Source organism: Ranitomeya variabilis, chromosome 2 (assembly GCF_051348905.1).
Source record: "Ranitomeya variabilis isolate aRanVar5 chromosome 2, aRanVar5.hap1, whole genome shotgun sequence".
Taxonomy (NCBI): domain Eukaryota; kingdom Metazoa; phylum Chordata; class Amphibia; order Anura; family Dendrobatidae; genus Ranitomeya; species Ranitomeya variabilis.
Genome location: NC_135233.1, coordinates 282492122 through 282508063, shown reverse-complemented (window position 1 = coordinate 282508063; position 15942 = coordinate 282492122). Strand labels below are relative to the sequence as shown.

Here is a 15942-nt window from a genome sequence, read left to right as displayed (position 1 = left end):
CGATGGGTGTTGCAGGTCCGGGTCCGGTGCCTTCCATCTTCTTATGATCGCCGCCCTCCTGTTGCTTCATGGCTCCCCGGCATCGGGCCCCCGCACAGGTGTACTTATCTTCCCTGTTGAGGGCAGACCATAGTCCTGCAGTGCGCAGGCGCTGGACCTCTGACCTTTCCCGCTGCCTACGCACTGCAGAACTTTACTCTGTATGAAACAATTATCCAAAGCCACTCTGCACTATTATGGGAATATAAGGGATTGTACAGACTCTAGTCCATTTCATTACATATGTGTATGGCAGACTTCATAAACCATCATCTATGGGGAATATACTTGTATGAGAATGTTTATTTACAATGTAGATATGTAACATCTGCTTGTGATGGCAGTACTTTGGTATCTTGAATCATGCCGGATTGCAATGTAACCCTGTCACAGTATGTTTATGAAATTTAGATTTTTCTTTCACAAAGAAAATGAGAAGGGGAAAAAATAACAGGTGATGTAAGTGAAACAGTTGATCAACTGCATTTCATTCTTACTGAAACAAAAATACTGTGTCTAGCATTGAGAATGTAGAGAAAAACAGCTTTATCCTATCAGATTTTTGTTCTTCTCAAAAACTCTTTAACCTCTTCAGGACCTGAGCTTGTGCATTTTAAGCGGTATGCTGTACTTGAATCATCAATATTTTTGTCATATTGATTTTGTGACACTGCCACTTTGCCTGGACAGTCAAAAGCAGGTAATCCATGTAAGATAATGGCAGAAATCAAAGAAACATCTGATTTCTTGAGAAATGTTTTCTACCCAAAGAAAAAATAAATACATTTAGCTCTAATGTATGTCTGTTATTTAATTAGGTATAACTTGTCCTGCAACAAAACAACATCTTGCCATTGGAATGCAAGGAGGAGGAAAAAACAGGAGGGAAGTCTGAAAACTTTTAAGGCCAAAATTGTCCCTATCTTCCAAGAAATAAAGTGCAACTCCCACTATAATTATCATAACACACATTTCCTTTGGTCAGAAAGACTGCCAGGACTGAACAATTGATTAATTAATTGTAGGATAGGTCATCAGTATGAGATTAGTGGGGTTTGCCATGGGTACCTGGAATACCCGCCAGGGCCGTGGGCCTTTTTTCAGGGTCTCTATCACGACCCGGGCTCTATGCGCTACTGTGTCCTCAGGTGTATGGGTGGACAGGTGACTTGTAATCCAGCTGTCCTGCCGGTTTCTGCTATGAGATGTCTTCCGGCTACCGGTATCTGCGCTCAGTAGGGAGGTAGCCCAGTCACAGCTAACTCCCCAGTTCTTCACTCTTCTGCGCTTCACTTCCCCTGCACGCTCACTACAATCTGTTCTTTCTCTTCTGTTTCTTGCCAGGAGCTGCAGCACCCTAGTGGCTGCACAGCCCCCCTAGTCTTTTGTGCTCTGTCTCTGACAGACTGTCTGCCCTCACTTTCCCTCCAGACCAGAATATTATAGGGGAGCCACCCACAAGCTGGATCAGAGCTCCCCCTTCTGTCCTGGAGTATGAACATGTATGCTTGAGATCCTTCTTCGCTTCCAAGCGTGACATCACTCTCCTCGTGAGGAAAGCAATGTCACTATAACAACCAGTTACATACCCCCCACCATTCAAATGTAATCTGTGCCATAAAGCCAGATAGAGATGCATGCATGCATGCATACATACATACATACATACATACATCTTGGAAAGAAAAACGAAAATTACATCTACAGAATGGGAGGAATGGAACTAAGCGACAGCACGTGTGAAAGACTTTTGTATACTAATAGTCCACAGACTGCACATGATTCTACAGTGTGATGCATAAAAAAAGGCAAACACAGTTCTAGGATGTACAACCCCTGGCAAAAATTATGGAATCACCGGCCTTGGAGGATGTTCATTCAGTTGTTTAATTTTGTAGAAAAAAAGCAGATCACAGATATGGCACAAAACTAAAGTCATTTCAAATGGCAACTTTCTGGCTTTAAGAAACACTAAAGGAAATCAAGAATAAAAAATGTGGAGGTCAGTAATGGTTACTTTTTTAACCAAGCATAGGGAAAAAATTATGGAATCACTCAATTCTGAAGAAAAAATTATGGAATCACCCTGTAAATTTTCATACCCAAAAATAACACCTGCATCAAATTCAATCTGCTCGCTAGTCTGCATCTAAAAAGGAGTGATCACACCTTGGAGAGCTGTTACACCATGTGGACTGGCATGAATCATAGCTCCAACACGAGAGATGTGAATTGAAACAAAGAAGAGGATTATGAAACTCTTAAAAGAGGGTAAATCACACAATGTTGCAAAATATGTTGGTTGTTCACAGTCAGCTGTCTAAAATCTGGACCAAATACAAACAACATGGGAAGGTTGTTAAAGGCAAACATACTGGTAGACCAAGGAAGACATCAAAGCATCAAGACTGGAAACTTAACCCCTTCCCGACATGTGACGGTATAGTACGTCACATGTCGGGACCCCCGCTTTGATGTGCGCTCCGGCGGTGAGCGCACATCAAAGTCGCGACATGTCAGCTGTTTTTTACAGCTGACATGTGCGCGCAATAGCGGCGGGTGAAATCGCGATCACCCGCCGCTATTAACTAGTTAAATGCCGCTGTCAAACTCAGACAGCGGCATTTAACTACCGCATCCGGCCGTGCGGCCGGATATGAGCGCATCGCCGACCCCCGTCACATGATCGGGGGTCGGCGATGCTCCTCCATTGTAACCATAGAGGTCCTGGAGACCTCTATGGTTACTGATTGCCGGTGGCTGTGAGCGCCCCCCTGTGGTCGGCGCTCACAGCACACCTGCAAATCTGCTGTGTAGCAGCGATCTTATGATCACTGCTGCATAGCAGAGCCGATCGGGCTGTGCCTGCTTCTAGCCTCCCATGGAGGCTATAGAAGCATGGCAAAAGTAAAAAAAAAAAGTTTTTAAAAATGTGAAAAAAATAAAAAAAATATAAAAGTTTAAATCACCCCCCTTTCGCCCCAATCAAAATAAATCAATAAAAAAAAAAACCAACCTACACATATTTGGTATCGCCGCGTTCAGAATCGCCCGATCTATCAATAAAAAAAAAGCATTAACCTGATCGCTATATGGCGTAATGAGAAAAAAATTCGAAACGCCAGATTTACGTTTTTTTGGTCGCCACGACATTGCATTAAAATGCAATAACGGGCGATCAAAAGAACGTATCTACACCAAAATGCTATCATTAAAAACGCCAGCTCGGCACGCAAAAAATAAGCCCTCACCTGACCCCAGATCACGAAAAATGGAGACGCTACGAGTATCGGAAAATGGCGCAATTTTGTTTTGTTTTGTTTTTTGCAAAGTTTGGAATTTTTTTTCACCACTTAGGTGAAAAATAACCTAGTCATGTTAGGTGTCTATAAACTCGTAGTGACCTGGAGAATCATAATGGCAGGTCAGTTTTAGCATTTAGTGAACCTAGCAAAATAGGCAAGCAAAAAACAAGTGTGGGATTGCACTTTTTTTGCAATTTCACTGCACTTGGAATTTTTTTCCCGTTTTCTAGTACACGACATGCTAAAACCAATGATGTCGTTCAAAAGTACAACTCGTCCCGCAAAAAATAAGCCCTCACATGGCCAAATTGACGGAAAAATAAAAAAGTTATGGCTCTGGGAAGGAGGGGAGTGAAAAACGAAAATGGAAAAACGGAAAAAGCTCCGGGGGTGAAGGGGTTAAAGCAATATGTCTCCTAAACAGGAAATGCACAACAAAACGAATAAATGGGTGGAAACTGGAGTTAACATCTGTGACCGATCTGTAAGAAACCGCCTAAAGGAAATAGGATTTACATACAGAAAAGCTAAACGAAAGCCATCATTAACACCTAAACAGAAAAAAGCAAGGTTACAATGGGCTAAGGAAAAGCAATTGTGGACTATGGATGACTGGATGAAAGTCATATTCAGTGATGAATCGCGAATCTGCATTGGGCAAGGTGATGATGCTGGAACTTTTGTTTGGTGCCGTTCCAATGAGGTTTATAAAGATGACTGCCTGAAGAGAACATGCAAATTTCCACAGTCATTGATGAAATGGGGCTGCACGTCAGGTAAAGGCACTTGGGAGATGGCTGTCAATACATCTTCAATAAATGCACAAGTTTATGTTGATATTTTTGACACTTTTGTTATCCCATCAATTGAAAGGATGTTTAGGGATAATGAAATCATTTTTCAAGATGATAATGCATCCTGCCATAGAGCAAAAACTGTGCAAACATTCCTTGAAAAAACACACATAAGGTCAATGTCATGGCCTGCAAATAGTCCGGATCTCAGTCCAATTGAAAATCTTTGGTGGAAGTTGAAGAAAATGGTCCATGACAAGGCTTAACCTGCAAAGCTGATCTGGCAACAGCAATCAGAGAAAGTTGGAGCCAGATTGATGAAGAGTACTGTTTCACACTCATTAAGTCCATGCCTCAGAGACTAAGCTGTAATAAAAGCCAGATGTGGTGCAACAAAATACTAGTGATGTTTTGGGGTGGTTTTTTGTTTGTTTGTTTTTCATGATTCCATAATTTTGTCCTCAGAATTGCGTGATTCCATAATTTTTTCCCTATGCTTGGTTAAAAAAAGTAACCATTATTACCACGTTTTTTGTTCTTGATTTCTTTTAGTGTTTCTTAAAGCCAGAAAGTTGCCATTTGAAATGACTTTAGTTTTGTGTCATGTCTGTGATCTGCTTTTTTTCTACAAAATTAAACAACTGAATGAACATCCTCCAAGGCCAGTGATTCCATAATTTTTGCCAGGGGTTGTAATAAAAGAAGTATAGTCTAGATCACGTGAAATAATTATCCCCCTCTACTCCTCCTTGGTCACGCCTCATCTGGAATGTTGTGTCCAGTCCTGGGCACCACATTTTAAAAAAGACATTAAGAAACTGGAGCAGGTTCAGGAAAGAGCTACCAAGATGGTGAGCGGACTGCAAAGTATGTCCTATGAGGAAGGGTTAAAGGATCTGGGAATGTTTAGCTTGAAGAAAGAAGTCTAAAAGGAGACTTAATAGCTGTCTACAAATATCTGACGGGATGTCACTGTGTAGAGGGATCATCATTATTCTCATTTGCACATGGTAACAGGAGAAGCAATGGAATGAAACTGAAAGGGAGAAGATACAGATTAGATATTAGAAAAAAACTGTTTGACAGTGAGGGTGATCAATGAGTGGAACAGGCTGCCACAGAGGTGGTGAGTTCACCTTCAATGGAAGTCTCCAAACAGAGTCTGGACAGACATCTGTCTGGGATAATTTAGTGACTCCTTCATTGAGCAAGGGTGTTGGACACGATGGCCCTGGAGGTGGAGGTCCCTTCCAACTCTTAATATGGGGTGTATGTATGTGTGTGTGTGTGTATGTATATAGATGTATATGACACCTTGTTGGTGTCAGCCACTGTCTCCTTTAAAAGGCATTTCTGTTTTTTTTTTTTTGTCTGTTTTTTTACGGATTTCATTGTTTTTAGATTAAGTTTTAATAAAGATTAAGTATTATTTAATTGTATTTCTATTTATCTCTTCATTTCTTTTTTTCAGGGGATTCTTAACCCTGAAAAAGGTTTGTCAACATGTACATAAGAGCTCATCTCCCTGGCATTGACAAAGCATACTGGAGTAGCAAACTTGTTGAACACCCTTATTACATGCAAGCATGGAGAGAACATGGAGACTCAATGCAGATGTTGCTCTTAGTTGAATTTGAACCTAGTTTTGGGTGCAAGACAACCACTGAGCCAGCACCATGCTACTCCTTCAGCATTATACTCTGTTGTGTTAAGAAGTTCCACCTAGTGCTAAAAAAATTCTGCTTTTGTCACGTCTTTCCATAGAGCGTTTTCCCAGTAGCATTGTGGGACATCCAGGTGGTCTCGGGTAAATTAGAGTGGCCAATTTTTTTTTCCTGTTCTTCCATGATCTCTGTTGTTGTTTGGAGACTATTTGTTTTCCCGCTGGCTGTCGTACAGACAGGTCTTCTGCAATGCTTTTTGCATCCTACTCCTATTTCATGAGTCCCTAAAAACATGACTTCTGAAAGTTGTGTGCTTTGAAGCCATAGTTCACACTAAGCAATCTTCCTTGAGAACACATTTGCCAGTAAGCCGGCTTTGTGTGCCTTTACTCAATGGGAAGGCACCTGTAAAACCCACACTGTCAAATGTTCTTTTTAATTAGCTTTTGTAGAAGTCATTAAAATGAGGCTCCCTTGCTCACTGTTGTGCTGGTGTTTACTCAGTGAGTGCAATCAAATAGTTTAGTCTCATTGTTATCCAAGTCACATTTCTAGACTAAACAATAAGGCCATGTTTTATTGGTAATCACTTTGGAAATCCAGATAATTCTAGACAGTTCACTTGCCATCTCTTACAATAGTGTTGTATTATGCAGACCTCTTTATAAGGGCAAACCTGCTTCCTAAGAACTTAATAGTGGAAGAACCCAATTAATAATCGTGATTCGTGAGTGTTAAAAAAACAATACAATGTGGCCCTTATAGTTTGTTGGGGTTTTTTCGTTACATTTTTTTTCCCGCATCTTAAACGGGGTTCACATTGCACAATGAATTCTGTGTGGTCTTCCTAGGGTAAAATTACTATTTTTTTTTTTTCTCCTTGTGAAATTAATAGCCGTATTCATTCAAGGGGCAATAAATAATGTGGATATTAAAGAAAGTCCTAAGTCTTAGAAATGAAATCCTACACATTATCATGGGAATTTTATACTACAAGAATAAAAACATGAAGAAATGTGATTTATTTCTGCCCTAGAGACCCTGAGGACTATGTATGAAGCAGTCTGTGTTAAAGACCCATTTTTTTTATTTGGCTTGTCTTCTGTATGATGGGGAGGAGACATTTCATTAGAACGCCCTCGCACTTACCACTGCCAGCCATTATTGCTGCAAATACAGAATTTTGTCAGATCAGACCTTTACTTTTTGTTTGAAAATATTCGTAACAGTGCCCCGGAAGACATCACTAACCTTTCAACAAACTGGAAACAATGTATGACACGGCAAAGGAAACGTCTTGGTTTAACTGGGGTCTTCATAGTCAGAGCAAAATTTTACCCTTTTTTTGGCATTACATTTCAAAGGAAATTTTTTTGAAACACTGAGCTTTTTTTGTAAAATTTCATTTTGTAGTAATAATTTAGGAGAAAATGGACAAAACATGGAAATGTTTTTTTTTTTTCTTCATTTATTTTTTTTTCATGTTCTTTCTCTAAGGCAATTGTTATTTACCCCCAAAATAATTACATAGTGCTCTTTGCATAGTCCTCAATCAAATTTTTTTTCCATTTTGTTTTGCAGAATGGTATGGCTCATTATTCTATTAAAAGAGGCCACTGCCATTTGTTGCCATTTGGTCTGCAAAAAAAGCTTAAATGGATGGTACGTGATAGTAAAATCCATGAATGTCAGAATCCAAGGTTTCCCAGCAGAACATTGCTCCGAGCTTCATTCTGCTTCTAATGCCTCATTCAATTGTGCATTTTTTTTCATGCACATAAAAGAAAATGGACCGATTTTTTTTTTTTTTTTTTTTTTTTTTTTCCCTGAGGAAGCTAATAAGAATAATTATGGGCTATTCTGGCTAGAAGTTTATAGGCCCAATTATCAAGCATCTATGGGCTCGGTTTATCAAGATCAGCTTGTTCATGCTGTGTTTGCTGAGCAGAAGGTCTAGAGTCCAACGCTCTTGATTCATGAATCAGATGAATGGCGTGCACTTCCTGTATGATTTGCCACAAATCTTACTCCAGACCCTGCTGGAGTAACCGCCACTGCTAGTCATGAATTTGAACGTCAATTGCCACCACACCCTGCCCCACCTCAGCTCCATCCACTTTGTTGGAGGTGGGTAAAAATGTCGTGAGAACACCATGTGTCTCATGATTTTACCTCAGCCTCCGCCTCTAGATGCTCCAAAATTTGTGACTTTCGTAGCTTTTTACTCAAGAATACTGATGTAAAACCTTTGAATAGTTATTACCGGTAGGTATTCCTAATAATAGTCTAGGTTGCTTTTTGGGTCTGTTTTTCTATTTTGTGATTATTTTCTAAGGTCGGTTATCTTGTCTATCATATACGTCCACTTGGTATTGCATTCTCAGCTGTGTGCTTGCTCTAAAGCCCTGTAAGGCCTCTTTCACACATTCATGTTTTTTTTTTTTTTTTTTTTAGAATCAGTCACAATCTGTCAAATTGTTGAAAAGACGGATCCTGTGCAGATTGTAAAAAAAAACAAAACTGATGCACTGGATCCATTTTTTTTGACGGATCGTCGAAGCAGCTGCTGTTGGAATTTAAAGGAACAGAATGAGAGAGAGAGAATTTTTCCAGGCATGCTCAGTTTCAAAAAACGGAATCCGTGGGGATCCTGCGCCCATAGGCATCCATTATAGCCAACGACTGAAGGCGCTGGATCCGTCGTTGTCCAACTTTTTGACGTACACAAAATAACGTTTCTATGTGCGTTGTCTCCGCCCGACGGGCAAGGACTTTACGACGGATCTGTTAAACAGATGAAACGGAAGGCCATCATAAAAGTCTATGAGAAAAAACGGATCCAGCAGCAACATTTGCTGGATACGTTTTTTTCACAAAACGATGGATTTTGACGAAAACAAAAAGACTGAAGTGTGAAAGAGGCTTTACCTGGGCAGTTGGACAGGTCTCTTCCTTGGGATATATTTTATTCTCTTGTGAAGTTTTAATTGTTTTTCTATTTACTAATATGTAAAGCAATATATTATTTTGCACTTGTCTTGTAAATTCTCTTTTTTTTTTTTTTTACCGGTTCTCTTGTTTATTTTGGAGACATTTGGGCCCACACTGACAGCATATCAGTTTGCAAAGTAAACTGTAGAAATTGTGTCTGATAAGATTCCAAGCCATTTTCAGGGGTCCAAAGAGCATTCTAACGACATGCAGGCATATTTAGACCTCCTGATATTGTGGTTGGAGGTTCTACATTTCCGTGGCCCTTTTTAAAGAATTTATTCTGTGGAAAATGCATAACGCTTTAGTTTTGTAAATACCGTAATGTGAATACAAATCTGTTGTATTTAGACAGTTCTGTAATGATCTTTGTATCTTAGCCTTTTCCTCATTTTAAGAGATCTTCTTATTGTGTGCCAGAGTGGCACAATGTTACATTTGTGAGCCAACAGGGTTAAAGGGTAACTCATTAAACTAAGAATTCGTCGAATTCGACTGTCTTGTAATAAACTGGTACCTGCAATCAAGTTGACAGACACCAGTATGTTGATGTTAATGGGCATCTGTGCTCTTCCATTTGTCAGATGTGAAGGTCTGATGGCTCGTCCAGGGTTAGATCTCTGCTTTCTTTCTCCTGACCTTGGGTTGTGGCTGTTACTGCAGCTCGGCTCCATTCACTTCTATGTTCAGTGGGGCAGAATTGAAATACCAGACACAACCCATGAACAGTTTGGCCACATTTCCTTTTTCCGATCCAAGGCTGGCGCTACAACAAAATTGCCCTAGAGGTTGGGGAACAAGGATTGGATAAGGCTGTGCAGTTGCAAATTGGAAAAGGGAATGGGATAGCCTTTGAGGTTAATGTCAAATTTTGCTAAAGACCCCCCACCCTCCCATGCACCATTCTTCCAAGTTGTGGCTGCATTCGCTATGACTGACTGCATAATTATAAGCCACAGCTCAGCACTATGTGTTGGAACAACAGCACTGAACAGCATGAATGTTGTATGCCAAGTCACCATAACCTCTGATTAAATATTTGCAAGGATTATCAGCAAGGAAAAAAATAACCTTTATTGTCTGGCAGTGAACGGAACTGATGATTTTAGGAGCAGATGAGTACTGGGTCCAGATACATGGATGATGCACCTCTTCTAATTATAACTAAAGGAAATCTATCATATACCGCAACCCCAGAAAAGCGGCATATCATCGTTAACCCTTTATTCTGCAGTGCTCCTTGTAACTGTAGTCAATCCTTATATCTAAAGACTTTGTAACTTAGATAGCATCTCCCATTAATGCATGTGATGGACAGAATTTGATTTTATATGTATTTATTATAGCTGTGTTATGGCTTAAGGGAAGAATTGTAGCCACAAACCAACAACTATCTCTCGTTTTCTATCAATTCCAGCTGCCTTTGCTGTTGTCACAGAAAAAATGACTATCTGTGACAATATCTCTGCTCGAAAATTAGATCAGCAAGTAAAGAACTGGATGATAGATAGTAATAGCTATGTGGCAATTCTCAAGGAACTTTTTTGTTGCTTTGCTTTTGTTTTTTTTTCCTCCTCACTTTCTAAAAACCATTCTTTTTTTCTCTTTTTCCTCCGACATAGCTGTATGAGAGCTTGTTTTTTTTCTTTCTGGGATGAGTTGTAGTTTTTAGTACTGAAAAAAATTAGGGCAAAAATCCAAGTGGCGTACAATTGAGAAAAGACACAGCAATGTAGCCACTGTTATTTGGGACTTTGTTTCTTGCAAAGTTCATTCTTGCTTTAAAAGAACTTGGTTCTGTCTATAGTTTTGGTAAAACCAAATTTTTATTTATTTATTTTTTTTTTTGGGGGGGGGGGGTTCAGTTACCATATTCTTTTTTTTTTTTTTTTTTTTTTTAAATCTTGCAGTCTATAGCATGTTATGAGGGCTTGCGTTTTGCCAAATGAGCTGTTGGTTTCTACTGATTCCTTTTTTTTACTTCATTTTTTTTTCTTTTTTTACATTTCAGCACTGGACTGGTTTCACAAGTGCTCTGCCCCTAGTAATAAACTTACGAGCTGCTGTCTTCAGCTCTTCCCAGCACCTTACCGTTTCCTTTCCGCCATATTGTGACTGCAGCTTCTGACTAACTGCAAGACTGAGATAGCGGTCACAAGCTCTGTGTAAGGCCGGAGTCACACACAACATATGAAAATGCGGTCCGTTTTTTATGGCCGAGATACGCAGGAAATTTCCTGAACAGCGATCCTTATTCAGTATGAGGATGCGATTTTTTTATTTTTTTCTCCAAAAATGATCCGCATGGCATCCGTACGGCGAGATTTTCTCGCTGGCTATATACATATATAGTATATAGCACAGCCACGTAGTATATAGCAGCCCACATAGTATATAACACAACTCGCGTAGTATATGTACTTATCTGCCCTGTTGAGGGCAGAGCAAAGTACTGCAGTGCGCAGGCGCCGGGAAAGGTCAGAGAGGCCCAGTGCCTGCGCACTGCAGGATTTTGCTCTGCAACAGGGCAGATAAGTACGCCTACGCAGGAGCGTGATGCCTAGCAGACAGTGTGGATGATGCAGGGACGCATCATCAACAGGAACCAAGAAGGAAGGAGGCGATCATAAGAAGTTGGGAGGCGCCAGATCAAGAAGAGCGACACCCCTCTGACCGGACCGCCCCGCAGGTGAGTATAATAAAAGTTATTTTTCTTCTCTTACAGATCGAGTTAAAGGCAGAATGCTGTATACGAGCCCAGAAAGGTGGTGGCCATAACTCATATTGGCAAACCTGGTGACAGGTTCCCTTTAAAACGTAGAGATTTGAGATTTTGAAGAGGATTTGGTGAGTTTCTGCTACAAAAAACTCAGTTTGTTAGCGGGTGTTCACATTGATAATTTTATTTATTTATTTTTTTAGTAGAGACTCTCCAAATCCTTCTCAAATACTCAAAATTTGGCTCTGGCGATGCATTAATGTACTGATGGTGGTGTTCTGGTGACGTATTCAAGTAACTAACCCTTTGAAAAATAAAATTGTGGCCTCTAGGATTGGTTCAGTTTGGCAATGTTGCCCTTGGACCAAAAATTGTTGTGCACCCCTGGTATAATATAATGAGCAGCTTTTGAGCAGAAGCCTCCAGACCAGAAGAATGGTCAGGTCACTTATTTTACCCGATTTGCATCTTTCAAACCCTGAAGTTATTTTGAAAGTGCAATGCACATGTTCATTCTTTTTAGCATTTTTTTTTAGGCTCATTTCAGTTAGAATGTGCTTGAAAGCCTTCTTGTGCATATACCCTTGTAAACATTTCCTTCTCTGCCGTCACCTACTTGGGTGTTCTTTTATTTTAAGCGTATTTTTTAAATGCATTCTTTTCCAATTGATGTTAAGAATCTTGTTTGACAGCAAGATTATGTTGTTGGCCGTCATCCTGAGCAGTTTTTATTTTCACTGTTCCCATTTGAGTTAAGCTATTTACAAGCTCTAGCAATATAGTTTTTTTCCCCAGCTAATAAAATATAGCTGTTAGTGTGTTCTTGCTGTATTCAGGAAATTGATGCTGAGCTGGTGAATCATCGATATGTTCCATCAGCCCATGTATTTACATACTGATCCAATGGAGATCCCGGGTGGTCACTGCTGGCTGTGAAATCTGTGGTCTTGTAAAAATCCAAACCTATTCTGGCCACTGGTAAACAAAGACTTTGTATGCTATCATCTTTGACCAGCTCTAGTGTATATGTCAGAATAGCTGTAGTTATTTGTTTAAAAAGTTTCAACTCTGTCTCTGCCCACCTAGCCTGATTTACAAGCTCCTCAGTGCCCCTCCTGCTGTTGAGATCTCTCACTGCTCAGTACAATCTGCAGCAGTGTATAATGCTGGGTGGGTAAATATTGAATACTCTGGCATTCACATGCTCTCACTTTTTAGCTTATTTTCATATTGGGACTATGCAGCCATTCTGACATGAACATTTTCAAACTGATTACAGAAGCATCATCAGGTCAAAGGAAATCCATTTAATAATGTATACAGTTTACATTGTGAAACTTAATGAAAAGTCCACATTATGGATAAAGAGATTTCCTCCTTCCCCAGTTTTCATCTCCTAATTTTGAAGGCGGTGACTTTTCTTTATTTCTGTTGTAGGAGGACTTTTTGGGTGGACTAAGAGGGGAGGGTCGATAATAAACAATTGTACCATTTAGTTTCTGCAGGGTTCAGTGTGCAGTAAAAATGGCTTCTTAACCTTTATTATGCAATCGCTGCAATACCAAAAATGTTTTTTTTTTGTTTTATTTCCACACAATCAAATGACAAGACCCATTTCCATTACCAGAGTTTATTGGCTACTAATCCGTGTGTTTGTTTTTGTTTATAAATAAGCCAGTTTGTACAAAATTAGATCATTATTATTTTTTCCTTTAAAGTGGAATTTACTTTATTTTTTTCTTTTCTTGGATGGCTAACCTAGGTTCTTTATTAGGACTTAAGCTGCCATTGAAAGCCATTGTAACCCAGTGTTGAAATGAGGTGTCAAACTACTTGGATGCCGCAACTATTGACTGCAGCATCTAAAGGTTAGGTTACAGCTGACATCCATTTATGTTCACGTGGCCAGTAATCATCCATTAGAATGGATCCAGCAGCAATCCGTTGGCTAAAAAGTTGTGCAGAAAACTTTTTTTGGGGGGATCCTGTTTTCTAAAAAAAAAAACTGATTTCAGCGGGATGTTTTTTTTTTTTCTATTGACGTCAATAGAAAATGGATCCGTTAACTAACCATCTATTTTTCTCCATTTGAAGCAAATAATTTTTTTTTTACTTACTGGAGGTGGAAAAAATAAATATTTACCATATACTACTGGACTTGTGAACTGTCAAAGTCTATTTGAAACTGACCCAATAAGCAAAAAAAAATGATCATTTTCAAATGGGAGATAACGGATGGCTAATTAACGGATTCGAACGTGGCATCCTGCTAATGTACATTTACAGGTCTTCACCTTAATTAATAGTGGCCTGTGCAGTAAATACATAGTGCAAAGTATGAAGAGGTGGAATTGTTCCTTTTTTATGGTATTTGCTTGCAGAAATTTCTGCACGGGTTCTGCATCTCTTGGCAGCAAAAATGCTGTGGAAAATCAGCAGCGTTTTTGCATGCTTTTTTTTTTTTCCTGTGCATTTATTGGGTCAAGCAAGCCCATAGAATTGACATGCTGCGGATTTAAGCGCATAACAGAGCCTGAAAGGAAAAATTCTGATCATGTGCACAGCACTTCAGGATTCTCGTTGACTTTGTTGGCATAATGATTCTCTTGCATTTTGTGGCCAATTCCCCACGGAAAAAAAGCATCAAAAACACACTGTGTACACACACCCTTAAAGGGTGTTTTCAGGATTAAAAATTGGGTCTAATTTTTATTCCCTGAACCAGTGCCTCTTATGTCAATTTAAAGGGAATCTATCACCCCATTTTAGGCCTATAAGCTGTTGCCACCGCCTTCTGGCTTATCTACAGCATTCTGTAATGCTGTACATAAGCCCCCAATGTATCTTGAAAGATAAGAAAAACAAGTTAGATTATACTCACCCAGGGGCAGTCCATCCGATGGGCATCGCGGTCCGGGTCCAGCGCCTCCCATCTTCATACGATGACATCCTCTTTGCTTCCTGCCACGGCGTACTTTATCTTCCCTGTTGAGGGCAGAGCAAAGTACTGCAGTGTGCAGGTGCCGGGAAAGGTCAGAGGCACAGCGCCTGCGCACTGCAGTACTTTGCTCTGCCCTCAACAGGGAAGATAAAGTACGCCGTGGCAGGTAGCAAAGAGGATGTCATCGTATGAAGATGGGAGGCGCTGGACCCGGACTCACATCGGACCGGACCGCAGCGGGACTGCCCCTGGGTGAGTATAATCTAACTTGTTTTTCTTACCTTTCAGGTTACATACATTGGGGGCTTATCTACAGCATTACAGAATGCTGTAGATAAGCCCCTGATGGTGGTGGCCTTAGCTTATAGGCCTAAAATGGGGTGACAGATTCCCTTTAATTCTGATATGACACCTTGAACTGATTTCAGTTACGGTAAATGAGGCTGAACTGAAATACCATACACCACCAACACAGAAGAGTGATGCCGTTTCTAAAATAATAAGTATTTTTTTTTTTTTTTTATTTGTAAATCCTCAAGCCATTTTTTTTTTTTTTTGCATTTTAATGTATGGAAAAATCTGCATATAGAAGTCAGCAGATTTACTTCTATTAAACCATGCCACACAGGAAGACCAGGGAGTGACCCTGTCTTTGCCACCGAGAGAAATCAAGGTGCAGAAACTCTGGCTGCTTGTGGGTAAAACTTTGTTCAAACAGATAAAAACAAAATAGACAATGCGTTTCGCCTGTTTGCAGACTTCTTCAGTTGTATGATATTTCTATTAAACCATCTATATTTCTTAATATTAAAATTCCAAGGGAGGAAGGAGGATAATTGATACTGTGCTGCTGATTGATCCTTTTACATCTCCTCTTCTGACACCTCACCATCTGCAGTCTTTACGTGTTTATGTATGGCTCCTCAGGCATTTGATAACATGTTATGTTCTGCTGTTAGTCTCCCTCTCTCTGCCTGTACGAAAATCTCACTGGAAAAAAATGAATGAATATTCATGAGTCTGGAAAATTCACAAGTGCGTTTCATCAGAGGAAATATAGAATTTTTTTTTTTTAGCTGTAAAGGGGTTAAACAAGGACAACGAAATTGATTGAGTACAAGCCGGAAGCATTCTCTCATATTGGAGCATGGGGATCTTAGTTTGATGCTTGTTTGTTATGATATGGCTTAGACTCATTGCATAACATAACACAACTCCAGACTACATATCTGTCTGCTTTGCTCCTACAGGAGGGGGGTAGCACGGCCATAATGTTCTTGAGCTCATGCCAGCTGCTAATCCGTGTGTTTCAGTTTAAAGACATTCATTTCCCAAGCTGTGCATAAACAATGGACGCCCAAGGTCTGGCCCCCAACTGAGCAACGCCACTGAGCTTCCAGAAATATGGACGCACTGTGGTAGTTACAATATGAATACCATTTAACTCCTAGGAGCTCTTTTGCAGTGCATGGTATGGCTTCAGTTACGG

The 15942-nt window shown here is 40.0% G+C and overlaps 1 protein-coding gene and 1 long non-coding RNA gene across 2 annotated transcripts in view; one reads left to right on the top strand and one right to left on the bottom strand.

The window, feature by feature from the left end:
- Window positions 1–15942, top strand: part of SLC16A2 (solute carrier family 16 member 2) — a 205410-nt gene that overhangs the window by 52354 nt on the left and 137114 nt on the right. The window lies entirely within an intron of this gene.
- The window catches only part of LOC143805557 (uncharacterized), a 102924-nt gene continuing 101667 nt past the window's right edge, over window positions 14686–15942 (bottom strand). Inside the window, exon 3 of the long non-coding RNA XR_013221266.1 lies at window positions 14686–15443. This is a non-coding gene — a long non-coding RNA (uncharacterized LOC143805557). The remainder of the gene's footprint in view (window positions 15444–15942) is intronic.